At 35.3% G+C, this 19,743-nt stretch overlaps 1 protein-coding gene and 1 pseudogene across 16 annotated transcripts in view; both read left to right on the top strand.

The window, feature by feature from the left end:
- The window catches only part of GTDC1 (glycosyltransferase like domain containing 1), a 564,348-nt gene that overhangs the window by 38,888 nt on the left and 505,717 nt on the right, over nucleotides 1-19,743 (top strand). The window lies entirely within an intron of this gene.
- On the top strand, nucleotides 4-13,325 carry LOC141562023 (small ribosomal subunit protein eS12-like; annotated as a pseudogene).

Here is a 19,743-nt window from a genome sequence, read left to right as displayed (position 1 = left end):
TAGTTTAATTTAGTAAGTCAGTCTCATGATTTGAATATACTGAAAAGTCTATGGATTGTTCCAAGATTGTTGTTTTGATAAGAGGACTCTTTGTAAATTGTTTTAGGCAGTAAGTTTTGGTTCTAAAATATTTGCTACCTATTCCTCAAAAACATACAGGTTAAGATTCTAAAAATAAAAATTATATTTGCCCAATACTTACCCCCATATTATTTCCCTCTGTGCTACATTGCACAAACATATTTCTTTTCTTTTTATTAATTTTATAATTATAACTTTTTTTGACAGTACATATGCATGAGTAATTTTTTTTTATAACATTATCCCTTGTATTCATTTTTCCAAATTTTCCCCTCCCTCCCTCTACTCCCTCCCCTAGATGACAGGCAATCCCATACATTTTACATGTGTTACAGTATAACCTAGATACAATATATGTGTGTAAATCCAATTTTCTTGTTGCACGTTAAGTATTGGATTCCGAAGGTATAAGTAACCTGGGTAGATAGACAGTAGTGCTAACAATTTACATTCACTTCCCAGTGTTCCTTCTCTGGGTGTAGTTGTTTCTGTCCATCATTGATCAACTCGAAGTGAGTTGAATCTTCTTTATGTTGAAGATATCCACTTCCATCAGAATATATCTTCATACAGTATTGTTGTTGAAGTGTATAATGATCTTCTGGTTCTGCTCATTTCACTCAGCATCAGTTCATGTAAGTCTCTCCAAACCTCTCTGTATTCATCTTGTTGGTTATTTCTTACAGAGCAATAATATTCCATAACCTTCATATACCATAATTTACCCAACCATTTCCAATTGATAGACATCCATTCATTTTCCAGTTTTTAGTCACTACAAAAAGGGCTGCCACAAACATTTTGGCACATACAGGTCCCTTTCTCATATTTAGTATTTCTTTGGGATATAAGCCCAGTAGTAGCACTGCTAGATCAAAGGGTATGCACAGTTTGATAACTTTTTGGGCATAGTTCCAAATTGCTCTCCAGAATGGCTAGATTCTTTCACAACTCCACCAACAATGTATCAGTGTCCCAATTTTCCCACAGCGCCTCCAACATTCATCATTATCTTTTCCTGTCATCTTAGCCAATCTGACAGGTGTGTAGTGGTATCTCAGAGTTGTCTTAGTTTGCATTTCTCTGATCAGTAGTGATTTGGAACACTCATATGAGTGGAAATAGTTTCAATTTCATCATCTGAAAATTGTTCATATCCTTTGACCATTTATCAATTGGAGAATTGTTTGATTTCTTATAAATTAGGGTCAATTTTCTATAGATTTTGGAAATGAGGCCTTTATCAAAACCTTTAACTGTAAAAATATTTTCCCAATTTGTTACTTCCTTTTAATCTTGTTTGCATTAGTTTTGTTTGTACAAAAGCTTTTTAATTTGATGTAATCAAAATCTTCTATTTTGTGATCAGTAATGATCTCTAGTTCTCCTTTGGCCATAAATTTCTTCCTCCTCCACAGGTCTGAGAGGTAGACTATTTTCTGTTTCTCTAATCTATTTATGATCTCATTCTTTATGCCTAAATCATGGACCCATTTTGATCTTATCTTGGTATATGGTATTAAGTGTGGGTCCATATCTAATTTCTGCCATACTAATTTCCAATTTTCCCAACAGTTTTTTTCAAATAATGAATTTTTATCCCTAATGTTGGTATCTTTGGGTTTGTCAAACACTAGATTGCTATAGTTGTACCCTGTTTTGTCCTTTGTACCTAATCTGTTCCACTGATCGACTAGTCTATTTCTTAGCCAATACCAAATGCTTTATAATATAACTTTAGATCAGGTACACCTAGACCACCTTCATCTGACTATTTTTTCATTAATTCCCTTGAAATTCTCGACCTTTTATTCTTACATATGAATTTTGTTGTTATTTTTTCTAGGTCATTAAAATAGTTTCTTGGGAGTCTGATTGGTATAGCACTAAATAAATAGATTAGTTTGGGGAGTATTGTCATCTTTATTATATTTGTTTGGCCTATCCTCAAGCACTGAATGTCTTTCCAATTATTTAAATCTGACTTTATTTTTGTACCAAGTGTTTTGTAATTTTGCTCATATAATTCCTGACTTTTCTTTGGTAGATGGATTCCCAAATATTTTATACTCTCAACATTTTTTTGAATTTTGAATGTATCTCTTGATGTTGCATTTTGTTGGTGATATATAAAAATGCTGAGAATTTATGTGGATTTATTTTGTATCCAGCAACTTTGCTAAAGTTGTGAATTATTTCTAATAACTTTTTATTAGAATCTCTGGGGTTCTCTAAGTATACCATTATATCATCTGCAAAGAGTGACAGTTTGATTTCCTCATTACCTACTCTTATTCCTTTAATCTCTTTCTCGACTCTTATTTCCGAGGCTAGCATTTCTAATACAACATTGAATAGTGATGGTGATGGTGGGCAACCTTGTTTCACTCCTGATCTTACTGGGAAAGGTTCCATTTTATCTCCATTAGATATTATGCTTACTGATGGTCTTAATTATATGTTCCTGACTATTTTAAGGAATAGTTCATTTATTCCTATACTTTCAAGCGTTTTTAGTAGGAATGGATGTTGTATTTTATCATGCTTTTTCTGCATCTGTTGAGATGATCATATGGTTTTTATTAATTTGATTATTAATATGGTCAATTATACTAATAGTTTTCCTAATATTAAACCAGCCCTGCATTCCTGGCATAAGTAAACATATTTATTTAGGAATTTGATACTATTTGAGATAGTCAATTCTGCACAACATATGTGTTCCTAGAAATTATCATGTTATACAAAATCATACAATAAAAATCACAAGGTTTTAGAAGAGAAAGAAAGTTAGGAGAAAAACATTAAAAGACTTCATCAGTGACACGTTAAAAAAAGATAGGAACCTAATAAATTAATGTTTTATGCATGTGAATGTTTAAGAAATACATAAAAACTACAGTGCTTGGGTTTGATTTGTGTCCTGATTCTCACAGTTCTAGGGCTGGTAAAGTCACGTCACTGTAGGTGAGATGGTTCGTTCCCTTGGTGGACTACAATACCAGGCTATAGGCATTGGCCATGGTAGATGGAGGTGGGTAGGCAGGGAACCATCCTTCCTCAGCCCACAAGTTTTTCTGTACCAGAAGATAATTTAGCATGGTAATTTACCTTGAAAAAGACCTAAAGTTTGCTCATAGAAGTAGACTTTGGAAGAGTTGCAGTTTTTGAGTTAGTATGAGGTTTTCTGTGTTCTCAGGGACAAAATCATGTGAAAGCAAACAAAATATAATCTCAGATCTCAGATTGTTCTCTAGTATATCAAGTGTGTAGGAACAAAAATGAGTTTCAAAACAATCAAGGCTCTCCATAATTTGGCTCTAGCCTACAATTCCAGCCCTTATGATCCTAAAACTCATCTCCTTACCATTGATTTGCATGAATCACTTTGCACTGATCATCTGGAGTTCAAATGTGTTACTCACTAGTAATTAATTAAATGAAAGGGAGGAAAACCATTTAAATCATCTTTGTTTTTCATAGTAAGATTCAGTATATTTGTTCTGGATTTTATTGTCTAGGAAATAAAATATATGTTTCCATTTTGGAGATTAATTCTAGTCTATCAAAAAAAATTTTTTTTTAGTGAAATGAATACCAATCAGAGATTGTTATCAAAAGAATGCACATCCTTGCAAAAGTGACTGATTTATTAAATGCAGTGTAATACTAGCACTAATATTACCCACTTGCTACTTTTTCTTCTTTATGATTTCTTGGGTGAATTAGTTCTCTCTAAATATGTACCTTACTTTTGCTGTTTGACAGAACTTTAAATCTACATGCCTATTTAGTGTAAATTATTTGTTTTTTCATTATGTAGTAGTTCTCATAATGGTGTTTCTAAATTATTTGAAATTTTAATAAAAATTGTGTTTAAAATTAAAATAGTTTTCTATTGTTGTGTCGAAGTTCTCATGCCTGCTTCCGATGATCCTGGCCTGTGAACTTCATTAGAACTTCCCCTCTCCTTTTATCTTTCCTCTCCTTTCTCCTTTCTTTTCCTTTCTTTCCTTTCTTTGTAGTAGTGATGAGATTTAGAATTGAGGGTTCCTAAACGAAATTAGGGTTAATTGAGGTCTAGTGTCAGGTTCTGGGTACAGGGAGTCAAATAGCTCCCCTGCAACCCCTTTGATTCAGCACAAGGATACAGAGTTAAATGAGGTCTAGTGGTGGCACAGAGTCCCCTGTAAAGGAATTTACAGACCTGGAAACCTAGATTGATAAAAGAGGTTTATTATGGGGTTTGGAAGTAAGGTTAAAGTCTAGTTAGCAAAAGGTAAAAGTAGAGATAAAAGGCATCAGAACCAGGGTTCCAGTGGGCAGAGATCCTTGGCATGCCAGGCATAAAGCTGACGTGGTTGGGACCTCTGCAAAGAGAGGACTCCAGCTCTTTTATAGCTAAAGGGGCTTGTGGGTGGAGTCCCAATTTGGTTCCTTGCTGAGTTTCAGTGAGGGCTGGAATTGCTAGGTGGGGGTTGGGAAACCTGAGCAGATCATTAGAATGGGGCTGGGACACACCAAATTGGCTCAGAGTTTGATGGGGGCTGGGAGAGCCCTGATATCTCCTATTGGAATTCAAAAGGGTGCTTTTGACCAGGATTTGTGAATCAGAGGTCCTAGTTTCTTCAGCCATGGGGGATTGGGAATCAGAAAGGAATAAATCAATCTGAAAGGACTAGTCTTAAAGGGACCACAATACACATCAGTAGTATTCTTTGTAATGAATATTGCAAAGTATTCTTTCCAAATGAGAACTGCCTTTTACATTGATCAAATCTTGAATTCACCTCTTTGTTTAAATATGTGTAAGAGTATTTGACCCAATGTATTGTTTGCCATTTAACAAATTGCAACATTCTCCCCTCTCCCGCAGCTTTGACTAGGATGAGATGTACTACAGTATTCTCCTTTTGCTTTTACATGTTTTAAGTACCATTTTGATTTGGGGTTGTGGCAGCTCTCACATCAGATAAAATGTGCAAAGCAACAAAATAATAACTACATAGTAGTTTATGTTCTTTAGCTTTTTCACAGAACTAGTTTTTCTGAACTGCTACTAAGTTTGTGATTTAAAATTGTCTTTTTATCTCATTAAATGAACTTTCCCACATAGTTCAGCTTTTGGAACCATATATCTATTTAGTTCCACAGAGTAATATTGTTTCCATTGTAAGTTTTAAATTCTCGTAATGGACATACATATTTTCTCCTCTTTAGTAGTAATTCATTTCAATGTCTTTTCAGATAAGTATTTGTTAAATAACAACTGTGTGCCAGCATTGGAGCCAGGTGTTGGGGGTGAGGGAGAATTATGACAAGAACAAAATTATTATCATCATCAAGGAACTACCATTCTATTGAGCAAAAATAACATGAAAGCCAGTGAATAAATAGAAAATATACAAATAAACACAAGGTACAATCCAGAGAGTGAGAGAATTGATGACTTTATAATCATATTATGAAGATTATTTTCATTGTATAATTCAAGAATAATAAAGGCTAAGAGTTTGAAGTATGCAGGCAAAAAACAGATGGATGCATTTGACTAATTTAAGTACTCTGAGGTAGATATTCTGTAAAATTCATGGATTCTAATACTACTATAACTATCTTCTGACTGCAGAACAGATTGTTACCTGTGACTCGCTTGGATCTGAGCAGAAAAAGTCCCTTCGGAGGTGATGCTTGAACTGAGGCTTGAGGGGAGGCCTCATGTTCCAAGATGTAGTTCTGAGGAGGAAAGAACATTTTAGACATTTAGATTGTGCAAACAATCTGTGCAAAGCCTGGAAAGAGTAAGTAGAGTATCCAGGAAACAGTAAGGAGTGTAAGTCCATGAAAAGAAGTAAGTGTAGTCAAGCCTAAAAATTTAAGTTGGAGCCAGATTTTAAAGTGTTAACTGCCAAAATGAATAGTTTATGGATCCTGGAGGCAGTAGGGATCTACTGAGGTTTCTTTAGTAGGGAGTGGAGTGACATAGTCCAGTTTATACTTAAGAATATCAGATGCTCTTTCCCTGTGGCCGCTAAGTAGAGCCAGAGGCTCCCAGGTAGTTTCAAAATTTAGCTTCACCCACCAACTGCTGCCATGGCTAAGGAAGGCATTGCTGCTAGAGGTATAATGGACGGTTAGCACTCCTCTCTAAGAAAGTGCTGAAGACGACACTCATCCATCATGGCTCAGTGCGTGGAATTCGTGAAGCTGCCAAAGCCCTGGATGCACGCCAAGCCCATCTTTGTATTCCTGCTTCCAACTACGATGAACCTATGTATGTAAAGTTGGTTGAGGCCCTGTGTTTTGAACACCAAATCAGTTTGATCAAGGTTGATGACAACAAAAAGCTGGGGGAACGGGTAGGCCACTGTAAAACTGACAGAGAGGGAAAACCCATAAAGCGGTTGGCTGCAGTTGCATTGTTGTTAAGGACTATGGCAAGAAATCTCAAGCCAAAGATGTCAGTGAGGAATATTTTAAATGCAAGAAATGAATGAATAAAAGCTTTGGTCTGATTTTAAAAAATATATATATATATATATATATCTCAGATGTGTGAGACTGAATTTAGAAAGATCAGAGAGACCAGTTAGGAAACTATTGAAGTAAACTGAGATGAGAAAGGAGTGATGAGTCCTGGACAGCCTTTGACAACACCCTCCAAAGTGGGAGTTAATTACTGACTATACCTTTTAGACCTTAGTCCAGGTTTACAACAACCATAAATACCTAATAATCAATAAGAGTTGTCTGACCCAGCACTTTCCCACCCTCAGACAGCAGTCTGGAATCTGAGGAAATTCTGCAGCCAGACCTGGTGGGGAAATCCTGCTTGTCTTTTCATGGAACTAGATACAGGTAGTAATGGTGCTATCCAATCATATTAAGATATTCATGTAAATTGTGATAAAATGCTTAGAAAACTGGAAAAGGGAAGGGGGTTTTCTGTGAGAGGAGAAGGACTTAGCTATGAATAGTCCCTGAGGAGCAGTCTAGCTGTTTGGCTGAGGCCTCTGCTACTCCAGGCAAGCTCGCCACCCCAACAAGGCCTAAAATGGAGATGGCATGTGCCATTTGGGCAAAACTATTGCCATCCCCTTCCCATGCACCCTGATAGAGGTAGACAGGATCCGCTATCCCTAGTAATAACAGCTTCCTCTCCCTTTTCCTCACTCTCAAACTATTGTCTAGGGGAACAAATCCTCTAGAGATTCTGACTCCTGCTTTTTCACTAGCTAATGAAGACCTGGAAAAGTAATTTCTTGTCATGGCATGGTTAAAATGGCATTGTCAGGTCAAAACGATGCGACTTCAAAAGTGGAAATGACAGTAAAAAAGATATCTGCCTTCTCTCTCTTCTTTCTGTCTTTCCACCTGATGAATTATCTTTACCTATTAGAATGTAAGCTTCTTTAAAGCAGAAATGGTCCTTTTGTCTCCTATCCCTTGGCATATGGCTAAGTGTCTCATAAGAGGCATTTCAGTAACTCATTCAATTATTCATTCACTCACCATGAACTGCCTGGCCAAGAGACACCATGATATAAGGAAGAGGAGAAACAAAAAGATGCTTATGTAATGGAGCTCCCTGTGGAATCACCATTGCCTGGACCCAATAGAGCCTTGTCTTGCCAGTTAATTCTATTTGCCTTTTGTTTTATAACTCTTGCACTATGGCAGACTTTGTGACTGGGCCCTCAGGGGACATAAGGGTCTTCAACCTTATGCTATAACCTTGCTCATTGTGAAAATGGTCTTGTGGCAGTGTTCCACAGTGGTGATAAAAAAACAATTGACAATTCTCCAACGGAGCCTCACTTACAAAAACCAGTTTTCTACTTGGAGAAGCATCACAAAATCTTATTTTCTATGCCATTCATTTATCTTTGATTCCTGGGATTCTTGAAATATGCTTGCTAATCCAATACCAGTTGAAATAAATCATGTTCTGTACCCTTATTGTCTATAGTTCTGTTTCCAAGTACTTACTCAGCTGCCAACCATAGAGGCCAACTGGAATTACCTGGGAGCCAAATAACACTGAGTTCCATGGTAAATATCATTCATATCCAAAAGTGCGTAGTATTACCAGAGCAAATATCCTGCCTTTCCACTCTGCTCTTAGCCAGTATTGTAATGTGGTGGCTCAGTGTGGTACTGAATCTGGAATCAGAGGTCCTGTGTTCTAAACCTGACCCCATTATTTAGTGTCCATGTGATCATGTCAAAGTCTGTTTAGCCTTTCAGGATCCTAGTATACTGGTAGGTCCTGATTAGTACTAATAATCAAGCCTCTAATGTGAAAAAATATTTTTGGATTTGTACTACTTGAACTTATAATTATGTAATTGTTTTTGATTTGGCAATATACTGTGTCCATATGAATAATCTAATCACTTCAGAGGATACATTATTCACACTAATTGGGACCTAGATATAATTACATGTTGAAAGGAGAAACTAACCTAGAGGACCTCAAAATTACAAAATTATCAGTTTAGCCGTGCATATTAAAGAATAAGATAGAATTTATAGTATAGATGCAAAAAATATATGGATTGATCTTTTTGACTGATTTAAATTCATTGAAGTAGATGTGCTGTCAGTTCACAGCTTATATGGCTACCTCTAAAGTGAATATTTTGGCTGTCCCGGATGTTGCATATGGAGGGTCTTTTGTAGTAGGTAATATTTGAGCTGAGCTTTGAAGGGCACTGGTTAGAAGAAGCACAGGTGAGGAGGTAGAACATTTCAGAAATGGGGAAAACCTGTTCAAAGGCCAGTAGACTGAAAATGAAAAGTAATATACAGGGAAGAGCAACTCGTCTAGTTTTTCTGAAGTGTAAGTGCAAGAAGGGAACAAGAAGGGGCCCGATTGTGACCTTCTGATTCTGTCATTACAAGTCAGATCTGTTCTCTCTGAGGGTCTGAACTCTATGAGATTCCTAGGCATAACCACAAATTGTAATGTACCTTCCATTCTGGGACGCTGGTTTTGCTACTTAAAAAAGAAATGTAGTAACACAATTACAGGTCCTTATTATCATCACTATCATGGAGTGCTACCTTTTGCCTTGACTTGCTAACTTCTTGGACCTGTTGGAGCTGGTTGTCACCAAATAGGTTCTTCACAGAGCACACAATCTAATCCATATCGTCCCTGGAAGTGGGCAGCAGTAAGGCTTTCTAGACATTTTCAGCTATAGGAATATATGGTGAATCCATCAATCAGCACACATTTATTATCTTTCTATGTACCAAAATGCTTGATGCTAGAGATATGAAGATAAAAATGAATCATTGGGGCAGCTAGGTGGTGCAGTGGATAGAGTGCCAGCCCTGAAACCAGGAGGAACCGAGTTCAAATGTGGTCTCAGACACTTAACACTTCCTAGCTATGTGACCCTGGGCAAGTCACTTAACCCCAGCCTCAGGTGGAAAAAAAATGAATCATTAAATAGTTTTTAACCTCAAGAGTTTTGTCTTCTAGGGAGATGAGGAAGATCAGTAGAAAGATGACATACACTATGTATACAAATAACTATGAGGTAGTATTTAGGGTCCCATTAATTTTGGACTCTGTGGTTGTTCCTACCAATATCAGCATTTTATCAGCTTTGTCCTCTAAGATTTAAATTGACTAGAATGTAGAGGTTTACTTGGATGACATTGTTAATCTCTTTCTAAGGTTCTGAGCTCCATACCAAGTCAGAATGAGTAGGATTGTTTCTAGTTTGTGAGCAAGGCCTTTGTGCAAAGTTAAAAGTATGACAAGAAAAATTCATTTTGATGATAGACTGGCAGGGAGTTAGGACAGACCTCCAGGAAATAGATCCAGTAGAGGTGTATCTCCTTAGAATATTTTAAAAATGCTATCTCCATTGTGTCTTTCCAAACCACAACAAACAGAACTAAATGTCATCATTAATAGCTTCTTATTCAACATCTACTTTCTCTTCCTCAAAATATTTTTAAGTATTAAATTGTTTGTGTTGACATTATGCTCAACTATTTCATTTAAACTCAGATTATTGTTAACAGGATTCTAAATTATTTGCCAATAAGAATTCTTACCTAGCTAACATAAATAATATTTTAACAAGGTCACAGAACTTCCTTTTTATTTTCTTTCATAATTCTTTCTGTCTTAAACAATAATAACCACTACCATCACCACAAACAAAACCCCCCACTCAGGTACCAAATTCCAAGTTAGACTATAAAAGTTGTCATTGACTATTTTGAAAGTCTACTTGATTCGTTCATTATAGAACAGTTAATTACTTAGAGACAGATTATCCAGTTTATGCCTCTTCCTCCTCATTCTTCTCCTCTACTGTTACATACCCTTTGGCCATTTTACTGCTTATTAATTAGTACCTCTATCACAGAGCTATAAGAGAAGCAGAGATTAAAGCACAAATTATTTAAATCTCCTGATTGCTAGGCATTATTTCAGGATTTTGAGGAAAGGATACTGAAACCAAGTTTGTTTGTTTTTTGGGTTTTTTTTTTTGCTTTTTGCTGAGGCAATTGGGGTTCAGTGACTTGTTCAGTGACTTGCCCAGGGTCACACTGTTAGGAAGTGTTAAGTGTCTGAGACCAGATTTGAAATCAGATCATCCTGAATTCAAGGCTGGTGCTCTATCCACTGTGCCACCTAGCTGCCCCTGAAAGTAAAGTTTTAAAATATTTCTTGTTTTGAACTAAAAAAGTCCTTTCCTAAAAGTAGTTTCAGGGTAAAGGAGTTCTTTTGGTGTGTGTGTATGGGGAAAAGGGGACTGTGTCTACCAAAACTGACAAAGCTTAAATGAAAGGTTGAGCAAGCAGTCTGCTGCTTACCACTCTTTGGGGGTGAAGTAGCTCCCTTACATGTAGTTTTTCTACAACTATCCCTAGCTCTGTGTAATTTAAGAATAAAATCACATTCTGTAATGACTACCATTAAAAATATAAATATTAACTATTAATAAATATGTATTAATTTAACTACTATTATATCTTCAATTATATATATTATATATATTTATTATGTTAAAATTATATATTCAACAAGTACGTATCTGTATGTATATACTATTTTCTGGGTTTAGTCAGGTAATGTAGTGTACATAGACTAAAAAAAATGTTTTTGCTGTTGAGGAAAATTTGGGGTCAAAAGGTTCTGGGTTTGAATTCTGGCTCCTTACTATCTATCAGATATTGTGACTGTTAGATGTGTAACCTCTTTGTGCTTCTGTTTCCTTATTTGCAAAATAGAGGCCGTCATGATTATAGATTTATCCCTAGAAGACCTCACATGTCTAGTTTTTTTTTTCATTTTACAACCGAGAAAAGTGGGATTTAGAGAGATTAAGTGTCTTGTCTACGGTCACATAGCATGTGATCTTTAAGCTATCCTCTTTATTGAAATCATTTGATTGTCTCATAGATTCCACTTTTGGTTGCTTTTATTAAAGCTTGCAAAGACAAATAGTAGACCCTTTTTGTTTGTCTACCACTTCTGTTGTTGTTGTTATTATTATTATTCCCAATTTATATATGGGAAAAATTTAAGATCTTTGAGGGCAAGTATCATTTACTTCTTGTCTTTGTATCCTCAGTTCTTACCTCAGTGCCTAGGAGTAGTAGCAGAATAGGTGCTAGTTGACTGACTGAAGTGGCTTTCTTTGGATCCTATATACTTATGTATAACAGTCAAGATTTGAACCCATGTCCTTCCTTATTCTAAATTTGGTGTGCTTTCCATGTGACCATAACTGCTGAAGCTTTTAGTGGACAGGTTCCTCTTTTGTTTAATGGTGTTTATAAATAGGGTACCAGCCTCTTAGAATTGTAAAAGCCACCACTTTAAGTTGTAATATACTGTATTCTGTATACATGCTTATGAAATGTGGACTTGCACCATGGACTTTGCTTCATTATGATAGATAATTGAATTAGAATTGCTCTCTTCTTACAGATTGTCAGAGTACCATAGTGACTTTTATTGATTCTTACAGCAGACAAGTATTAAGGTGATCTTGTCTGTTTTATAGATTTGGAGAATGTTAGGCTGAGTGACTTGCTTGATATTGTAGAAAAAGAAGAATGAGTGTTTTTCTTGGATTTTTTTTGTTTTATCCTTAAATTTAACTAATTGCTCATTTTAGACAAGTCAATTCCTTGATGGTAAGGACGCAATCTTAATTATATTTGTATCTCCTTTAGTACCTCACACTGTGTGGACACTTAGCAAATGTTTCCAACGGAAATGTGAAAATCTGTATGTAGAATTTCTAGGCAGATGGTATTGTACCCACACTTTGGTACAACAGTGGGATTGAATGGAGAATGTTTATGCTTCTGCTAGTGATTGGTGATTGTGATCTGTAGAAATTTATTTTAATATCATTCAATCTGTAAACATTTATCAAGTATCTACTCTATGCCCAGCACTGTGCTAAGATAGAAAAAAGAAGCAAAGGATGATCTTTGCCCTCGGGAAGCTCACAATCTAATGGGGGAGACAACAAGCAAACAAATATGTACAGTTTACATAGGGAAATAATTAACAGAGAGAAGAGGAGTTGGGAAAGTCTTCCTGTGGAACATGGGATCTGGATTGAGACTTGAAGGAAGCTAGGGAAATTAATGGATGGAGATGAGGAAGAATAGCATTCCAGGGATGAGTGAAAAAGGCCAAAATGGAGAGATGAAGTGTTTTGTTTGTGGTGTAATCAGGAGATCAGAGTCATTCCATCGAAGTACATGTAGGGGACTAAGAGTGGAAAAGAAGAGGGATTAGGTTATAAATGTCTTTGAATGCCAAGTAGAGAGATTTGGGGAGGGGGAGAGGGGGCATGAAGACTATAGGAAGTCTCTGTAGTTTATTGAGTAGGGGATGGTTGGGCCTGTGATTTAGAAAAATCACTTTAGTGGCTTAATGGAGGATGGCTTAGAGACTTGGGAGAGGCTTGAGGTAGATCCACCATTAGACTATTGTACTAGTCCTGCCATGAGATGATTAATCAGCACCAAAATGGTGGCAATGTCAGAGGAAAGAAAGGGTGTACTAGACTGACATTGACCCACCATGGCAACAGATTAAATATTAGGAATAAAGTTAAGAACAGCTCATTTTAAATGGAGAAGATGAGGAGAGGGTAAAGTTTGATTCAAAAGGATATGATTACATTAAGTGCTCCCATACTTTTCTCATAATGTTTTTCAGAAAAATAAGTTTTAATTTTATGCCATTTCACTAAAGGTGACTTTTCTGAAAGTTCATTTAAAACTTTGGTTTGTAGTTTTATTTGGTTTAAAATATTAGTTTTTTTTTTTTTTTTAAATATGGCATAATTTTGCCTTAAAAATATCTTAAGTTGGCACTTCGATTATATGGGAATAACATTACCAAAGCTTTAGCTTGTTCGCTCATTATTGTCAGAAAAAAAAAGTACAATTCTTTTAGGATTAATCTTAAAACCCAGTACTCTAGATAGAAAGCTATAATGAAAATCATTAGCTCTGAATTTATGCAAAATTTATGCTGTTTTAAACATGTTCATGGTGGGGAGGTTTGGGAGAGGATGAAATTATTTATACATTCACTACCTGTGTTTGGAGTTGGTTAATACCTCCCCACAACCCCAACCAGGACCCTTTCATTAGGAAAATATTAAACAGGCCTATGTAGATTTTGTTACAAACTCACTAATTTAGTTCTCCAGTGGCTTTCAAGCTTTTTGATCCTAGAACCCCTTTACATTTAAAAACCTTTTTGAGTAGCTTTTATTTATGTGGGTTCTAATCTATAGATTTTTATTGTAACCCAATGAACTTTTTTTTTTTCTGGGTTATATGTACTGATATTTATTATAGTAAAAATTAAAACATCATACTATTATTATTAAAATAAGAATAACCTTAGGGACCTTCCAGACCACAATTTGAGAAACAGTGCATTATTCTATTTAAAAACCAGCATGATTTCAAACTATTATTTCACTAACTGTAATTTGTAGGGGAAAAAAATCAGGTATCCAAAAAGTGACTTATTTTGTGTTTTTAAGTGTGAGGTGTTGGGGAGGGGAAGGGGTTGGTTATGTAAAGTGATTGAGGTATGTCACTGATTATATAGGGAAAGTTGTCAAATTCCACTGGAGGGTTTATTAGTACTTACTATGAATAGTTAGTACTGGTGATTTATTTTACCGATAATGTTATATGTTAAAAAAAAACTTCTTGCAGTTGCCTTGGAGAACATCCTTAAGCAGTTCCCCTTAGAAGCATTATTAATGTTTGAATCACCTGTCAGTTGAAGGTGGTTGTCATGACCTTTAGTCGTCTCTCTTTTAATTTTCTGAAGGCTAAACATTGCCAATTCATTTTGAATCTGAAAGTGTAGCTCTTGCCACACTTAAGCTTATCCATAAAGAACTTCATACTTACTTGGATTACTCAAAAACCCTTCCATGCCCAGACTTTGTTAAAAGGAGCTGTTACAAAGGGATTTGTAAATTGTGATATCACACAGTGATAGTACTGTGCCTGGCACACAGTAATCCCTGAATAAATGGGTGTTAACTGACCAGAATATTTATAGTATTAACAGTAAGTGTAAGGGTGGTGATTGATTGAATAAATCAATCTGGTTACCTCAAGCCACTTAAAGTAATAAAATGCTGTTCCTTGCTATCTTAACCAGGTGAGAGCACATCTTGATCAATCAATAAGACATAGGTTATAGACTAACTGCAGAAAAAAAGTCTTTCTTTGTTAAATAGGAAGAATGCTCAAATTAACTGAGGCACTTTGATAAATCCTCAAGGATCCTGTGTAAAACCTGAGGGCCAGTTCAGAACCCAGAGATTTTGGTTAGCAGAGAGAAAAACTAAGCGTCCTGGAAGGACTCTATGTGGGGATAAGTCTTGGGAGGAGACATAACCCAGGGTATCGAATCTGGATTCAGTCTCCTTTCCTTTTGGGACCCTTTCTCCCTTAAGGGAAAGTAGACTTTATGAATTTTTGAGGGCCAGAGGACTTGCCATGAGCACCATAACCTTCTGTTTACAACAAATGATGTCATTCTTGACAAGTTGAAAGCAGATTCATTATATATTGAAAGCCCATTATGAAAGGGGGGGAAGGGTAGAGAGCTCAGACAGCTGGATGTACAATGAATGGCTCTGGAGTCAGTGGACCTGACTTAAAATCTGGCCTCAGATACTTGACTCTTATTAACTGTGATCCTGGGGAAGTCATTTAACCCCATTGCCTCAAACTGTCCCCATCCCCTCTTAAAACAAAACAAAACAAAACAAAAAAAAAACCCAGCAGGAAATTTCACCATATCTAAGGGGAATAATTTGAGGACTTCAGCAATAGGATTTCTAAGAGCTGTGTATTACCATTTTGTCACACAGGTTATCTAAGCTAGAACCCACTTTCCCCAGGACTATATAAATACTGACAGATAAATATGTTACAGACTTTTGGAGGAATATTTTGCCCCACCTATTCTCGCTATATAGCACCATGGTAAAATCCTCCTTTCTTGAATTTGATTTTCCTTAGCCTTTTGAATATTATGTGTTTTCACTGTGAAATTAGCATCCTAGAACTTAATTGATGTTTTACAGTATAAAGGATCAACTAATAAAATTGCAATTTCAATCCAAGGTGCTATACTGCATATTGTATGTATAATGTACACTTCTATTGGATTCATTTTTAAAATTTGCATTTGCCATAGTTCTAGTGACATCGTATGTCATGTGAAGAACACAAGGATCTGATACAATATCAGTAAAACTGTCTCATAGGTATGATTCAAACAGTTTTATTAGCAACATATGGGGCATGAAGGAGCCACAGAGGGGAGCTTTGAGTGTAAGGGTGCTGGTCTGTCTTTTTTGGCATGTAATTAAATCGGCCCTCTTGTATGTTGTTATTTGTTGCTGCCTGGGGAATTTGAAAAAATAACTACTAATATGTTGATATGAAATATCAGAATAAGTTGTAGTTATTCAGTTTTTTTATAAAATACTTTGGAGAGAAAAGATGTGCTTATTCAAACCAAATGTTTTACTTTTAACTTATGTTTAATCCATCTTTTAAATTAAAAGGCATCCCTTTAAGTATACAAACTTTTCTGTCAACTGCTTGCAACACTGAATTGAAACATATGGAAATGATTTGTTTCTTTTATCTTATATTGCAATCTTTCTTAAATGCTGATAATGTATGGTTATGTTTAATTTTGTTACTAATGATTTGGAATGAATTTATTTATTTGTTTTATTTGTTAAATGCCCATGTGGTGCTGAGCCCACTACTGGAAGTTGTATGTGAGCACTATCTGGACACTGTTCTTATCTTCTAAGACTTTTTCCTTTATAAAAGGAACACTTTTCAGTATTATTTCAATATAATCAGTGGTGAGAAAAATATTTGAAAAACATTATCTTTTGCAAAAGATGATTTTTTTTTTTAATTAGAAAAAGCAAGGGATTATTTGTGGTTCCACTGAAATTTTCCTTCCTGAATGCTAGATTCTTAAAATTTTCAGAATTATATACTTTAGTCTTTTTCTCTTTTGTGACAAGACATCAGAAGATTATAATTTTTGCTTGATTCTTAATATAGAAATTGTGTGTGTGTGTGTGTGTGTGTGTGTGTGTGTGTGTGTGTGTGTGTGTGTGTGTGTGTGTGTGTGTGTTGGGGTAGAAGAAACCAGTCCTTTTTCCTGTCTTGGGACTCCCTGCCTAGACCACTCCTTTTTCCTGAAGGATAAAGCCAAGTTGGGAGAGATTGATAGGAGGAACTGCAAATCTGGGATATTTTCATTGTTACAAAAGTAGAATGGTAAAATGTTAAAAAATAATAAGAAGAATTAAGATATTATTTAATCATATCCTTATTTATCCTTCTTATCTTGATTTCTCCTTAAATGCTAGTGAAAGACAGTTTGGTATATGGATAGAGTTAGGGGTTAGGAGTACGGTATTCAAATCTTAGTCCAGATACTTATGGGGGTATAGCAATAGATAAATCATTTTATCTCCTAGACTTGATTTCCTTAAATGTAATGTAACCAGAACCCCAAAGCCCATTGATATGAGACTCTTTCCTCATTGGGAGAGATCAGTACTCTGTCTGTATCCATCCCTTCCCTTGAAACTAATGTGGTACAAAGAGGAGGAGGATTAAGCTCCATGTATTGGAGGAGTAAGTTTGTGTGTTTATACCTTGTTTGTGTTTATACTTAATTTTGTGTTTATGCCTTTTGAAGTAAATATTTCTTTATAAAGGCTAATATGGCTGTTAATGGTTAAATGGTAACCCTGAAATGTGAGGGAACTCTGTTGGCCCCGGCCTGTGGGGGGGGCTGTAGCTTTTTGCAGAGTCTAGATATCCCCGAATCTCCTGAAGGGTACTAGAGAATCCTAAGAAAGAAGTGAAATGTAATATTACTGGCCTTCAGCCAGTTGGGGTCAGGGTTTCCAAGTGATACTGTAAAATGGGAATAATGCTTTGCACTGACTAGCTTAGGGGGTGGTTGTGGGGAAGGTACTTTGTAATCCTGAAAGTGTTCTTTGTTTAAAAAAAAGCGATCCAGGATTATTATTAGTAATACTTAGAATTATTGTGTCATTATCTTGACTGACAAAGCTCTTATTTAGGTCCTAAAATGATAGTTAATCCACAGCTGGTTTCCTGGGTTTTCAAGTTAGAGATGGTGGGAGGGATTATTTCATTTTGCATATGGTTCTATGGTTATTACCTGGGTAATTGGCCTCATTGATTAGTAAATTATTAAATTGTCTTAATTCAGAAATGGCAAAACTGGTTTCTTTTTTTCTTATGTTGTTTAAAGTGTTAGAAGATAAGCTGTTCAACTTTTAGATTGTTAAAGTGGACATAGTATTTAACTTCTTGAATGTGCTTCTTGTGATGACATGATTTTACCTGCTTTCTCCTAAATTTGTTTGTACCTATTTTTAAATATAGGGACATAAAGGTAGTTGAGTGGTGTGGAAAAGAAAATTCTTATTTTACTAGTGAAAATCAGGTGCAATGCTATAACATGCCATTCTAAGGAAACAAAAATATATCTTAGTTTTTCTTATCACAATTTTTTTTGCATATCAGGATTGTATGTTTCTTGGTTATTTTAAAATTTTATTTGTATTATTTGTTTTTATATAAAGATAATTTCTGGAAATAATTACATTTTACTTTCATTTCTACCCCCAACTGAGCCTTCTTTATTAACAAAGAAAAACATTTACCTTCAGGAGTCTTAGTGTAGTTTATAGCTATTAAACATATTAAAGCTGCTGCTGTTCAGTCATTTTTCAGTTGTGTCCAACTCTTTATGATCTCATTTGGAATTTTCTTGGCAAAAGATACTGGAGTGGTTTTCCATTTCCTACTCAAGATCATTTTACAGATGAGGAAACTGAGGCAAATAGGGTTAAATGAGTTGTCCATAGTAATATAATTAAAGGAGTGTCAGAAGCCAGGTTTGGACTCGGGAAGATGAGTTTTCCTGACTTCCTGCCTAGCATTCTATCCATTGTGCTACATGGCTGCACATACCTAATATTCATAGTACATACTTAATTAATAAATGTTTATTGACTAAATTAATAAAATCCACAAATCCCAAACTGTCTGCTTCTGACAACATATATAATATTTTGGTCTAGTAGTGTCCCACCTTGTTGCTTTGAGAAGGGGAAGTATTATATTGCTATTTTTAATACCTTTGCTGATTTTTCATCTTTCTTTTAGTGATCTTTTCATTTTCATTGTTGTAATTAGCATGTGTTTATGGATGTGTGTATAGTACTATATATTTTGCTCTCTATCAGTTTAATATACATCTTTTCATGGTTGCATATTGACTCTTGGTGCTTATAACGTATGATTATTGAGCATTTCAAAATATAATCTATATTTGGTTAATCGATATGGCTCTGGGGAAAATGGGCATGGATAAAATTAGTCCAATGAAGATAATCAGAAAACTTCTATTAAATTTTATTTCAAGCCTTCTTTGGACACGTATCTTTTACAAAAGCTGTCCCAGATACAAATATTTTATATCTGTTGCTGCTTTCTTTCTCTGAGTTGAAGACTAGTTGAAATAGGTTGAAGATTAAACCAGCTGCATGATTCAGATTTAATTATACTAACATTTGCAGCTAGTATTTTCATTTAAATTCATAGGATAATTGTAATAATGAAATGAAATTGTTTAAAAAAGTAATGTTAAGCTTAAAAACAATACATTAAAATAATTCATTGTGATGCAGTAGATAAAGTACTAGTTCTGGAGTCAAGAAGACTAGAGTTCAAACTTGGCCTCAGATGCTTACTAGCTATGCAATTGTGGTCAACTTACTTAACTGTTCCTTGTCTCAGTTTTCTCATCTGTAAAATGGATCTAATAATAGTATCTACCAAGTAACATAGTATAAGTAAAATGCTTAGTTCATTGTCTGGTTATGCATGTGTTATATAAATGTTGCCATTGTTATCATTGTTACTGTTGCCCATATTTGTTTAAGAGGCAGGCACTTAAATATGTCTGTATTGTTTCTTAATATAATTAGTTTTATTTGATCATTACAGCTCTCCTGTGATATAGCTATATGATACTGTGTCATTTGA

Source organism: Sminthopsis crassicaudata, chromosome 3, assembly GCF_048593235.1.
Source record: "Sminthopsis crassicaudata isolate SCR6 chromosome 3, ASM4859323v1, whole genome shotgun sequence".
Lineage (NCBI taxonomy): Eukaryota > Metazoa > Chordata > Mammalia > Dasyuromorphia > Dasyuridae > Sminthopsis > Sminthopsis crassicaudata.
Note: the sequence above shows the minus strand (reverse complement) of the source record. Positions and strands in the feature narration are given on the sequence as shown.